This window comes from Passer domesticus, chromosome 6 (assembly GCF_036417665.1).
Source record: "Passer domesticus isolate bPasDom1 chromosome 6, bPasDom1.hap1, whole genome shotgun sequence".
Taxonomy (NCBI): Eukaryota; Metazoa; Chordata; class Aves; order Passeriformes; family Passeridae; genus Passer; species Passer domesticus.
In genome coordinates this window covers 41,830,668-41,844,540 of record NC_087479.1, presented here as the reverse complement: position 1 = coordinate 41,844,540, position 13,873 = coordinate 41,830,668, and the positions used below count along the sequence as shown (strand labels likewise).

The 13,873-nt window shown below is 35.6% G+C and overlaps 1 protein-coding gene and 1 long non-coding RNA gene across 11 annotated transcripts in view; one reads left to right on the top strand and one right to left on the bottom strand.

Annotated features, from left to right (window-relative positions):
* Positions 1 to 13,873, bottom strand: part of LRRC4C (leucine rich repeat containing 4C) — a 490,575-nt gene that overhangs the window by 420,535 nt on the left and 56,167 nt on the right. The window lies entirely within an intron of this gene.
* On the top strand, positions 6,661 to 13,024 carry LOC135303307 (uncharacterized). The gene is made up of 3 exons (XR_010364764.1): positions 6,661 to 6,780; positions 12,558 to 12,838; positions 12,940 to 13,024. It is a non-coding gene; the product is annotated as an uncharacterized LOC135303307 (long non-coding RNA).

The following is a 13,873-nucleotide window of genomic DNA, read 5'->3' as shown; positions in this document are numbered from 1 at the left end:
ACCTTTACTACACTAACATGTGTATACAACACATCCTGCAAGGAGAAATAAACACTTTACTAAACTTTTACTTCCAGTACAAGAACCTACTGATCCTTGAACTTAAAGGTCTAATCCAAAACTGACATCAAGAAGAAAGCACAAAGTATGAATTCCAACCTCACTCCTCTAAGGTCTCTAAAATGCCAGGATTCAGACATAGCCCTGCATACCTTGCACAACTCAACTTCGTGTTAATTACAAATCTCATTTGCTGCAGATCATCATGCATTCCAAAGAGATTACACAAGTCTCATCTGGGACTAATGAGTGAGTTTGAGATTTTGAACTGAAAAGGTTCTAACTTCAAGTAATATCAGATACACTTGGAATTTAATTAAAAACTAAAAAAGCTACTCTGATTGTGCTTTTTAAAATTATTTTACTGATTAGAAATAATTATATTACTTTTTACACTTAAAATGCAGGTCTTAAGTTGAACATTCTTCCATTCTTTGTTCTTTTTAATCACTGATACAACACTATTAACCTTCATCTGGATTTTCGCTAATGCTCCAAGATTTAGGCTAGACCAATGATACAGATGACTTGTCCAGATAAGTTTTAAAATATCTTGCAGAAATTTAATCCAAATATACTGATGGAAATAAAAGATTAAAAATATTTTACTTCAACAAACATTACTAGCAAAATGGAAAAGAATTACCAGTACTTTTCCAAAACAAAAATAAGGCATTTATTCCTTCCTGAATTATTGGTAGCACCACTGGTTCTATGTTATTAGAGTTCTATCTCCTTATAGTTCCCTTTTTCCCTAAGACATACATGCTTGTTTATAGAAAGATGAAACATATTCTATTAATATAATACACATATTTTCAACGCACTTTCTGTACATCATCCTTTTGTCTATTGCCCTGAGGAACTTCAGTGTCATTTTCTGTTTCCATTTGTAGTTAATAAAAAAAGTACAAGTGATTTAAGATAATTTTATTTTCAAAGTTCATTTTTTCTACAAACTTTGTTTTGACCCATGAATTATGCTTTTTAAGATCATAAGCATAAAATATTCTCAAAACACTTCTCAAGTGTCAATCTTCTCTCCAAATCCCCTTTTGTAGTTCAGGAATCTCATCTGTTTCCAGCTGCACCTAGCTGCATTGAAAAATCTGGCATGATTTCTATTGATTTGGAGTTTTCTTCTTGCACATAAGTCAAAATCCTATTACAACATACACTTTTTAGCTCTGTCATGTTTTATTCCATCTGATTTATGTGCACTATAAAACACTTCACATTGTATGTAAGGGTTTTGAACATGGAATTTGAAGTCCATAAAAGAGTTAAAGTTGTTTGAACTGGGAGGGCAGGGACACCATGCACCACTGGCAACATGACATCTTTAACATATGACACGGAAGTTGAAACCATTGGTGCTAAAGCATTTTCCACTCATCAGTTTAAAGGTAACACAAAATTCAAGAGACCATTTTCTTGTGTGATTCGGTAACAATAGGAAATAGTAACTAGGCTTACATTTTCTATTGTGAACATGCAAGTATTCTAGATGACTTCTACTTCCCAGGAATTCAGAAAGAAGTAACCTCATGTTACATGACTGCAACTTGATTTCTTTTTCACCTACTTAGTCTTTCTTAATGAGGTCGTAATTTTTTTTCCCACATTTCAAATTCAGGGACTAAAATAGCCATATTTTAGTTACCACTTAGTCAAGATTAAATTTAGAAATGAGCAATTCCAATTTAATCTTTAAAATAGGAAGAAGAAAAATAGTGCTCCTAACACTGAGTTTAGCAGTTACATGATTTCTTTTCATTTATTCTGGCAGGCTGATGATTGCCTTTCTTCATTTTCACTCTGTGTTCTAGCCCAGTCCATACATCCTCAGCACAGTAGTCATGATTTTACAGAAGGTCTGATATATCTAGAAGACTCATTTTTTGAGCACAACTTCCCTCTATGCTTGGCAGAAATCACAAGTTGTACAGCACCATTCTTCCACAAAAGACGAACCAAAATAGATTAGCACCCTGCGTGCTCCTGCTTTGTCACTGATTGACATCAAGTGTCATCCTCTATTCATTGAGCAGAAAAGAGATCCAGAATATTTGGGACAATTTTCTTGTTTTGTCCGGGGTCTCTTGAGTGATCCATTTTTCTATGAATGTTGGGGGCAGGCGGCTGTTGAGTTTTTAGAGGGATATTTAGCTTTTTAGCATGGTTCATTAAATCTCACCTACAAGTCACAGGCAATCTGTTCTCTGAGAAAGCAGAAATTGTTCTGATGGATGCGAAGTACAGCTATCACCACTCTCTTTGAAAATACTTCTTTTATTCACTTAAATATAAAAATTCAAGTGAGGATTATGTGTTTTCTGGGCATATATCCTGGCATGATAGGTCTGAAAGTGGAAGCCCATATACAATGTTACTATATAATATATCCTTACTAGAGTAGCCTCTATTCCTGCAAAAAAAAAAAAAAAAACCAAAACTTGCCACCACTTCCCACTTTCCGCACAACACAAGAAACATTGCACAATTCGCAAACAAAGTCCTGCCCTAGATTTATGCTACAACTGTACTGAGCACAAGCCTGCATCCAAACAAGCCTCTCAGACCTCCCAAACATCCTTCAGCCTGCGTCTCTGCAAATTCTGTTGGATAGCTACACTCACCCAGAAGCTGTACTCAAAACCAGCTACTTCAGTACACCTACTTTCAAGCCAACACTGTTGGCACCAAGATGTAAACAGCACTGTTTTGTCTGTACTCTTCAAGGTCAGTAAGCCTTCAGCAAGGTCCAACTTAAAAGACTGAATGCTTAACATTTAGTGAACCAGATGCAACTGTTCAATAAACAAATAAGTATCTGGTAAAAATTAGCTGGAAAAAAAACTAATGAAACTCATTTTCATGAAAACACATCAGAACTTCTAAGATTTTCAGTTCCAAGTTCATAAATAGCCCTGTTTTTCTTACCATTGAAATATTACGCATTTCAGACAGACATGACTCACAGATTTTATTATGCTCCTTCAGAACGTGTGCACACACATCCCCTTTATCTGTAACCTCTGTGGTCAGGAATTCACTGTGATTTGTTTGATACTACAACTTAAATGAAAAGTGTTATTTCATTACCATGCACAGATTGTTTTTAAAATATCTTAATTTTTAATATGCATATCATAAGATCTCTAATGTATGCCTCCCACCTCAATCACAGAAAGCAGCTCAGAAAAAGGGAGATTGAATGACTAAATGAAATGTTAAGCACTCTTGTCAGATTAACAAGCAGCTAAACTAAACTGTGAAGACCCAACTGCACAAGAGTGTGGATCTCCTCTTCTATACAAGATAACAAGAAGTATATGGAAGTAACACTCATGAATCCATAAACTTGACAGTAGGTGACAAAAAATAGAAAAGACTTTGTTACCAAGTCTGCCATCTGTTTTTATAGCTCCCTATGTCGTTTACATAAAAAGTAGATAAGATATTTAAATAAGAACTTCATTGGACTGCATGTTAGTGATACACCAGGCACTCATCATATTGGTGATACCAGTGACTCACTGGGAGGAAGTACCTGGCATTAGGTGAGGGTAGTAAGGCAGCAGTCAAACATACACCTTTGGCAGTCCTAGGACCAAAACTTATTACCTCCTCATAGGTGTAACCATCTCTTATAAAGTGTGCATCGCAAAATTAAAACAGAAATGAGATGCAAGTTGTCTTCAAAAATGGGTTAATGATTCCCTTACATCAACAAATCATATGTTTAGTAGGTTAGTATTTAGCTGCAAGCTAAACATTAACCATGAAGAGACATGCAAATTCCATTTGCTAGAAATTAATCCACTACTGGATTAGCAAATATTTGATTCTTTTGTGCAGCTACATAAACTAAAGAACCAAACATCACCACCCTACACACACAAACACACAAAAAGGCAAGGCTAGGAACAGGTAGAAGCAAAGGAAAAGGCAGCCCTGCCCTTCAGCTGGATGTCAGTGTTAGCTCAACTGTGCAAGCACCGTAGTCCATTGCTTTAAGCTGACATAAAACCTGTCAAGTAGCAATCAACCCATTGCTTCTAAGCTACCAATTCCTGTGCATCTTTCAGATGCTGGAACAAATCCATCTGAGAGTTGACCAAGCAAAAAAAAAAAAAAAAAAAGTGTTTTGTGTGCCACATCTCTGTCCTAATCTTGTTCAACAAGTGGACACACAGCTCCCCATACTTGTGAGCTGAGTGGCTCACAAGGATACATGGATACATTAATTTTCCACTCACTTATTCTCCTTCCATTTCTTTTACCATGTGAACACAGAAAGAACCTCAGACAGCACTGAAGAACTCCAGCATCAGGCCATCCTGATGGCTTTTGTGTGGAGACATGTTATTCAGTTTGCCGTAAATACAGCATAACAGTTTGCAAAGAAAACTAAACAAAACCATAAAAAAATCCACTATAATATAAACAAAAAGAACAGTATTTATTTTATGACCTTCCTTCCTGAACATTTTGAATATATTTATCTTTTAAATAGGATGTTTTCATGTTATAAGCACTTTGGTTCATTATAGTTTCTATGATCCCCGCCCCATAATTAACCTGTTTCATTTCTACTATACATGATTGATCATTGTTTTTAGTAAAGAAGCCTGTTGTTATTCAGGCTAATATAAAACTACCTTAGTAACTGAAAAACACTAATGGCTCTCTATAAAACTTTTCCATCACATTTATGTCATTTGTTTCAAACATTGTTTCACAATTTGTCCTTGTCAGTCTACAAAATGAGATAAGGATCACTCCAGCTAATGTAACAAGGCACTTGAGAAGATAAAAACAGAGCCTGACACCAGTAAAGGCACAATGGAAGCACAAAGTAAGCTGAGTTCTTCTAAACATTTTTATCACCTTTATTGTCTACTTAGACTTAAAAAAAAAAATCCTGCCCTTTGCTTTGTATTTTTTTCTATTTAGAACCAAAGAAATACATTCAGAAGAACATACAAAATATTTATACATGAAAAATTTCAAAACACTTAATAGGAAAAGTAATAATTAAAAAAGAGCAACACATTTCAAAATATAAGGTATTTGCTCTGAACTTGGCTTTGAATTCCTATTTTCCAGTGATTCAGTGTAGCTGATTCTCTAAGTTCTTCAACTTAAATTCACTACCACAAGTACACCACTTGATATCACTGGGACCAATCAATTGCAAATTCAGTCACAGCAATTTTGTGGAGAATGAAGTGATCTGCAACATTACACTGTTATGCTACAAGTGGTAAGTTTCTTGCTGATGGAAATGGCCACTTCACTAGCATTTACATAGAACAGGAGTGCTGAGACTCATTTGCATGTACTAAAAGATGGCAAAGCAGTCACTGGTTTTTGACCTGCTTAGGTTTGTAAGTTTTTTTATTTTTTTATATTTAAGCACACAGCTTAAGCTGAGCAATTTGTCACACATTCTGAAATATCAAAACATCAGCATTATGCTCCAACTACTCCTTTTCTGCTCAAACTACTATATTTAAAAGAGCAGTTCCCTGTTCTAAGAAAGATGTAGATTAGAATAATTTCACAGTGTTCTATAATTCTTTACAGCATTTACTCTTGAATAAGCAGAGGAGGCAATGTACAGAAGGACTTGAAAATGACTACATTACACCACTTTCACTGAATAGAGGAGAAAGTAAACCCATCACATGGGGTCATCTGCCTAATTAGCATTACAGTTTTTCTGGGTTTATTCCATCTGGAGTACAGCAATTCCTGTTCTTTTCCTACTCTGCAGCATATTACCAATGTCTATACTATGTTGTCAGACACATGCAGGTGGCTGTCATTGGCATCAGTAGACACAAGCTTTCATCCAAGGGAAACACTGATTTTGATGAACAGCAAATTAACTACATTCTTTGTTCTTAATTTAGCAGACAGGTGTGGCTTTCATTAGCATTCAGTAAGACCTACCTTGTAAAATATAAGCAGAATAAATTTCATAAAAAGAACAGATACAAGCTTGTGTTTGATTTATGTGCTGGAACAAGCAGAAAAGCAAAGCAATCACCAGAACTACTGCTTCCAGCTACAGTGAGATTCTCAATTGATGTAAACTGCAGTAAGTCCAGCTAAGTCAGAGCAATTATTTGCTCAATGAAGCAACAGAAACTTACTGAATCCATTAATATGACCATTTATAATGTTCTCTGAAGTTGGTTAATAGTACTTTACAAAATATTCCAAGTACAGTTAAAGGACTGTGTGTAATTTTGGGTTGGTTTTGGGTTTTTTTGTATGCTACACTGGCACTGCAAAAAATCAGATCCACCAGCATGGCTGAGAAAGAAAGATGAGTCAAAATGAACAAGTAGTAATTCAGAACTTGCAGATCTGCAAGTGCACAGCTGTGGGGTAGACAGGTGAGTTCGGTAGAGCCTGAAGTTACTGTTGCCTTTTAGAAATCAGTCTTTGATCTGAAAACACTTTTACATTAACTTTTTGAACCCTCCAAAGTATCTACCAAAAAAAAGTCTCCTGTATCTCTCCAATTATTGTGTCACAGAGATACAGCCTGGACACAGAACACAGCCTGACACAGAAAAATTCTATGAAAGCTCTTAACATTAGAGTGGAATATGACTTGCCTGTCTATTGCAGCTGGATAGGACAAGCACTGGACTACAGAAGAGCACTGCCCTCTGGGCACGAGAGATTAAGCAGAGTGTCAAGGTGGGAGGTACATTACAGCAAAGACTTTGTAAAAGAATAATCTAGAACATTTGCCACTGTTAAGTGCTTGAGAGAAACTCAATTTTCCAATATGAATTGTGCCCTGTAAAATCTAATCTCAAAAAGAACACAAATTCCATCTCTTCACTTCCAAGGGTGTAGGATTGCATTTCTTAACAGCAGAAGACTAGACTTCTGTGTCACTTCTGTATTGCAACTGCACAGAGATTTGGGACTTAAATACAGCTTAAACAAAACCAGAAACAAGAACTTGCCCTTTTTATGTGCTGTTCAAGTTATTTACTATATTTCACTTAAGCTCTCATAGAGATAACACTCAAGACTTGCAAAGCGTAAACTGAAAATCTGACTAGTCTGATTATATTTTGCATATCAAAAGTCAGTTTCACTCAAATTTCATACATATCTACACACATACATTATGGCATGACAACATGCTCAGATTATAGCAAGGCCATGAAATCCATTACACACAGCTACTTTGTCAGTGTGCAGATCCCAAGGATTATTTATGACTGCTGAGGCCAACAGCAGGAGATAAAGTGGACTATTTAATCAGGTTAAAAGCAGCAGACCTCAGTCAATTACACAGATACACATAACCACGTTCTCCTCTCCCTACACCTTGCTTATTCTTTTTAATGAAATCATATTCTGGGACAATACAGTATGTTCATTTCATGATATATGCACCAATCATATTTCATTCTTTAGAAGTTGGGTTAATCTTCATGAATTTTTCAATAACTCAGCAGTTGCAATACAGAAGATGCTTGTATCCAGCATGTCTCAAAGCAAAGCAGAACTCCCACCAAACCACACCCTACACCCAACATTCTCATTCAGCTCTTGCTGTCACCAGATATACTCTGAAGTCATGGGCAGATGCACTCCATTGCTGTATCACGGATTACACAACATGGCCTAGTGAAGAATTAGCAATAGGTTATGATGACAACAAAACCAGGATCCATCTAGATTTCCACATTGAAGTTCAGGGAATTTCTTGTCTTCACAACTGAAACATCAGTACTTTGTTATTGTTTTTTTTAGTTTTTCCCTTCTCCTACAGGTAAATTTTGTGGTCAAAAAATGGTGATAGTAGCACAGGTTCACCTAAGAACGGACCACAAAGGCAAAGACCATAGGATATAACCTTAACCTCTTCAGAGTTCTTTTAAAATACCCAAAAATCACAATCTGATATTCCAGCCTTGGCTAGACTTGGCATTTTTATTGCCAGAGTGTAGTCCCAGCATCAAGTTTGTCCATGTAAGTTTCCCCTCATACTTCCACTATCCTTATTCTTGGTACTCCCTAACAGTAGACCCAGCAAGTTCTGCCCATCCCAACTCTAGCATACAAATACTTCAAATACAAAATGCATGTACCTGGTACCTGCTTTGTTATCTGCACTGCATTCTTAATAGCCGTTGCAAGAAAATGTTAATATGAATCCAGATGGCAGGTGATGCATAGCATATCCCCTCCCCACATCCACAAATTATTCCCCATTTTCCCAAGGAAAATGAGGGAAGGAGGGAAGGCTGTAATAACAGCCTATAGAAATAGAACACAGTTAATACATTGCCCTTGGTACCACCACCACAAGCAAGCAGGCTTCCCACTGATTTGTAGAAAGAGTGAGGAAGATGATAAATTTACAACAAATGTAACATTGCAGGAACATGCTCTATTTATTGTCAAGGCAGATGATTATATTTCTGGACTGGGGGTTTTCTGCCTTCCTTTGAACTATCTATTTTTTGTTTTCCTCACCATGGTTGCCCATGCCACTAAAAATGCAGAAGAAATCCATTCTGTAAAGCTTCCCCAACAAAATTTTTCACAGGGAAGTAATTTGCTCTCCTCTCCTAAACACTCATGTCATTGATTTGGCCTCTTCTCTTTTTAAAATCTCTAGTAGAGAAAGTAGAGTAGAGAGAAATCTACAGTAGTAGATTTCTACTTTGCATTAACCACCTAGAAGGAAAAAAAAATAAATGTAAGATGTTTTTAAATTATCTATTCCAATTGTTTAATATCACTTCCTCTAGAACTACTACAGTAAAGGACCAGACTCCCAACTAGGCTGGCAAAAGAGGAAAAAAAAAAAGAGTAAAAAGGGAAACAACATAGAAATAAAAAAATATCTCTGATACAATTGAACATTCAGTAAAATTAATTATATAGTATGAAGTGGGGCTAAAACACCAACATGTACCTTTAGAGGCTGGCCTAAACATACAGAAGAGTAAATATCCAAGTCTTTTCCTGTTTTGACTACCATATACAGGAGCCATCTTTCTAACCAAAGTTGCATTTGTTATCTTTTTTATATTTAATGCAAAATAGGGAAACCAGACCTTGTATCCTATTCATCCAGCTGGTGGGATAATTGAGCTAAGACACTCAAGTGATGAACAGGAAGCAATGTCAACATTACATTTTGTCCTGTGCTATTTATGCAAGGCATATATTAGCAAAAGGAACATTTTTCTGTCCTCATTGGAGAAACAGAAGTGATGCAATGAGAAGTGAATGAGCAACTCATTAGGGTTCATAACATGCTTTAAACAGCACTGCATCAAGCATTATGATCCATTCTTCACATTAATTCAAAGTCCAAGAGAAGGTTTTAATATAAAACTAAAAAAACTACGAAAAAATGGTTGTCCTTAGCCAGCACAGTCTCCACTAATGAATTTGTTGACAAAAGCTTCTATTGGTTTCATTGCTGTTAGTTCTATAGTCAAGTGAGCCAGCTGGACTCTGTTCTGACTCATGCAGCTTCATATCTAATTAAGTTTCATTTATGGAATCAAACTCCTCCAGTAGTTATAACCTTGCTGGAGACAGTGTCATTAATGTACAAAAAACCTTTTTATGTGTATGTGTGATAAACAAAAATAGCTACTTTTACTGTCACTTTTCAAAGCAAATATGCAATACTAGGTCATTCAACGCAATGATTCTGGGATCTGAATTATTCTTTAATAATTATATAGCTCTATATAGCTCTTTCCCAGATACTTATTTTTCCACCACGGTTGGCCCTTGCTCTATATATTCACCTGCTGTTATTCTGATAATTGAAGAGTTAATGGAAGCCACTAATGAAAGAGGTAAAGGTGCATTGATTTTCTGAAGTACTATGAAAAGGTCCTAGTTCTCAATTCAACAGAAATAAAAAAGTAAAAATTTATATATTTATACTATAATCTGTACAAATCAACTTTTACTTATATTTCTGGAGTAGGTACTGGGAAATTAGTTTTAAATTCTCACTGGAAACTTTTATTATCCATTTGTGATCACAAGCAAACTAATATATCCCTAATGTAAAAAGCCTCTTTTTTCCTCAAATAAGAGATTGATAATCACAATAACAATACAACATTTACAATGTTTTAATTCTCATTTCTGAATTTCTTAGCCAGGAAACAGTATAAAAATAATTGATAGCTAAATGTATGCATAATTCTCTTTAAAAATAAATTAGTTCTGATATCTCTAAGAAAAGAGGCAGGTGATAAGGAATGGTGAAAAGACAATGAGATCTCATTTTTAAGTAACTTTTATCAAGATATCCATATTCTCTGGTGTATTTCAATATTTTGTTGGGAAAATTAAATTATGGAAAACTGCAGAGTTCTCAAGTTCCTAGAATTATCAATTAAGAAAGACAGAAAAAAGAGAAAAAGAGAAGCAAAAGAAAAATAAAATAAAAACAGGAAAAACAAATTCACCATGGCTTTAACGTAAAGCCTGTTCTATAGTCTTATCTACAAGATCATTAATTAGGTCAACTATCAAAGTTTTTGATTTTTAATAAATTTCAACAATATTTTAAAAACTCTTAAGAGTAACTGCTAAATTTTGATCCTTCCACAGCCCTTGATTAAGTTTTTCACAAATAAAATATTATCCTTCTTTTAATTTCATCATCTTCAAAATTAAGGTGTTCACACTAAAGCGTAACTGTCATGACGATAAATTAATCTACAAAGAACTTCAGAGACCCAGTGCTCCAGATTCATTCTAAAACATCTTTCCATCCCTTCCTATGTGTAAATCAAAAAAACAAAAAAAGAAAAAAAACCCAAAACCAAACAAAAAAAATCCACACCCAAAATTATAGATATTGGAAGGAATTTTGATAAAAGATAGGTTTCTTTATTTTTTAATTCCTTCTAGAGTATTAGCTGAAGATCAAATAAAATTTGTGGCAATAAGAGGATTTAATCCCAAAACCATATACTTTCTATTTTATCAGCATAATCCTTTTATATCCCAGGCTATATATAGATATTAAAGTCATCTACCAATTAATCACAGATTACTGACAACGCACATATCTGACCGAGCCAATGGACCAGCCAATATAGTCAGACATTCTTTATCACCTTTTCACAGTCAGTTCCAAGTAACACAGACTCTTGCTAAGATACAGAGAATTTAATATAAAAGCTGTATCCTATAACTGACAAGTAAAAATACTACATCCAAATGTATTAAGTCATGACATGATATGTCTTCATGCAAGAAGTATGAACTGAATCCAGAATCTGGAGTACACCTGGCTTTTATGTATATTTATTTTAAATAATATTGTTATCATCATTACACATAATTTCCTCTGAAGTAACTTGTAATTTTGGTCTTCATAAATTCCTACTGCTTGATGCAGACTAATTAGACCAAGTACCCACTTTAGTACTTCAAATAAGAAGCTACATCTTATGGTTTTGTGATAAGAAATATCCAGAGGCACTAAAAATGTTCTTACAATTGCAACAGAGGTGTTTGTACGGGCACCAATTTACCTTGCTTCTCTCATGTCTCTGAACAAGTCTGTCCTTTTTGTTTCATGGTTTCTCTCTTTTATTGCAAGGTCTTCCTTCTCTACAAGGTAAGGCATCAGGAAAATACCTTTTTTAAAATATATTTAAACTACTAGTACTGTTAGCAGCTTACATTTTTTTGTAATGCAATGTTGAACAAACCTTGTCTTAAATCATACACTATGACAGCAAAAAATCAGAAAGCATACCACAGTACAGGTATTAGGGTGATAAATACATATACATATACTATGTTAGCAGTAGATCAGCTACAGAAAGGAAAGAGGATCTAACCAGAGATAAGGACTACAAAGATCTGTATTTAATAGCAGAGCTGCTTTGAAGATAATTTAGCCATGAACTGACACAGTTTGAACCTTCAGAAATTGCTTTAAAGATAGAATCACTGACACCAAGAATAGTCCAGAAACACTCTCAGTACACAGGGCTTTCAGGAGAAGGCTGTACTGAGCCTAGACTGCTGGGAGAGCTGCATAAGCTCCTTCTAAGCATCCAGGAACCAAGGGGCTGAAGATGTCAACAACTGCAGCCTGGGAATTCGGCTTAGTTAGACGAGAAGCTAGAAGTACAGATGATTCTACATTTGGGAAGCGACCTGGGCATTATCACCAGCAGAACACAAAAGGTTCTGGTGTGTATGTTTCAAGAGACCTATAAGCTGAGAAGGAGGAAGCATTGCTCAAGACACTGCCAGAACATGGTCCATCAAAACCACCAGTCGTGTGGACTGCTGGATGAGGCCAGGTTCTTCATCTCGTTATGTTAATGTTATTGTTAGAAAACACTGGCGCTCACTTTTAGTCTTTGGTCCAGTATAATAAAGTTTATTAATCAAGCAAACAAAGTAGCTGACAATGTAAGGCTGAAGCAATTCTTCTATATTTTTTACAGGAATAGTATTGCCAGTAGCAGACATATTTCAAGAAGGGACCAGCTGTTCCCTTCTTCTGCAACTCTCCAGAAGGTGCAATCCTGCAGTGTTCAAAGACAGGCTTTTCCCAGGCATACTGCATTAGCACTGCTGTTGGGGATTCTGCGTTCCAGAAACTATAGAATGGTATCATTTTTACTTCCCATAATTTGGATGGTAACAATCAATTACCCATATGACAGCAGCAGTGATCACCTAGATAACCTAGTCTGCGGTTACTGGTGGGAAAAGGGATGGTAAGGTGAGTTATTGACTAAGTCATCATACACTAAAAATCATTTGATAAGCTCTTTTTAGGAGGGCAATAGTATTTCCCTAATCAAGGCATCTTATTTCTGATAGAGTCAACATTTCAAATGAGGAATCCCACACTACTTGGTCTGTTTACACCACCAAGTGAGAAAGAAGAATAAATAAGCAACATTGACATCTGTGTCACAAATGTAAACACTTCAAAAGACTCCTCCTGCCAGCACCAGCAGAGAACCATTGGTGCTTTTGAATCAGAGAAACCTGTTGCACTCCAAGTAAAATCAAACTCAGCAAGACATAATTAATATTCAAATGCCTTGAGCACAAGCATAAGGCAACGAAAACAGCATAACCAGCAAGAACTGATAAGTACTGTGTGACATTGTTACACCATTAATTACATAACCAGCAGCCAGCATTTCTAACCAAGCTAAACATAAATAGAATTAATTGCAAAGGGGCAAACACAAGCTTATTATGGAGTTACACAAATAAGATATTTAAGACACGTGCAAGTAGCAAAACCTGAAAGTCAACAAAAGGTATCAGATAGGAAAGACATTCTTCTGAACTATTTTGGATTTCCTATACACATGGGCAAGATGTTTATTGAAGTTAGCCAATATTATCATTTTGGGAAGGTCTATTTGTTTTTCTAGCCATGCTGACTGTGACACTGTGAGATGCAAATTCTCAACACCAGAACAGTTTTAATGAAGAAATGACTGATAAAGTGTGAACTTCTTAATGAAGAAGCACAGCATCAAAAAGCATCAAACTGAATGGAAAAGTAGCAAGTAAAGAGTTAAGAAGTCGCTTATTCTGGACTGCAAAACATTAATCTTCATTTGTGCCTCCAAATGATCCAGGATGAAAGAAAAGCACACACTCTTATTGCCTGACAGGTGTTAAAGTCCATGATCAGGCTGTGACAGAACCAGATTCAAAATACTGCTTTGTCTCAATCAGACCAGAGATTACCTGGATTCTCTTAAATATCCCAAGCCAATAAACTACTCAATAG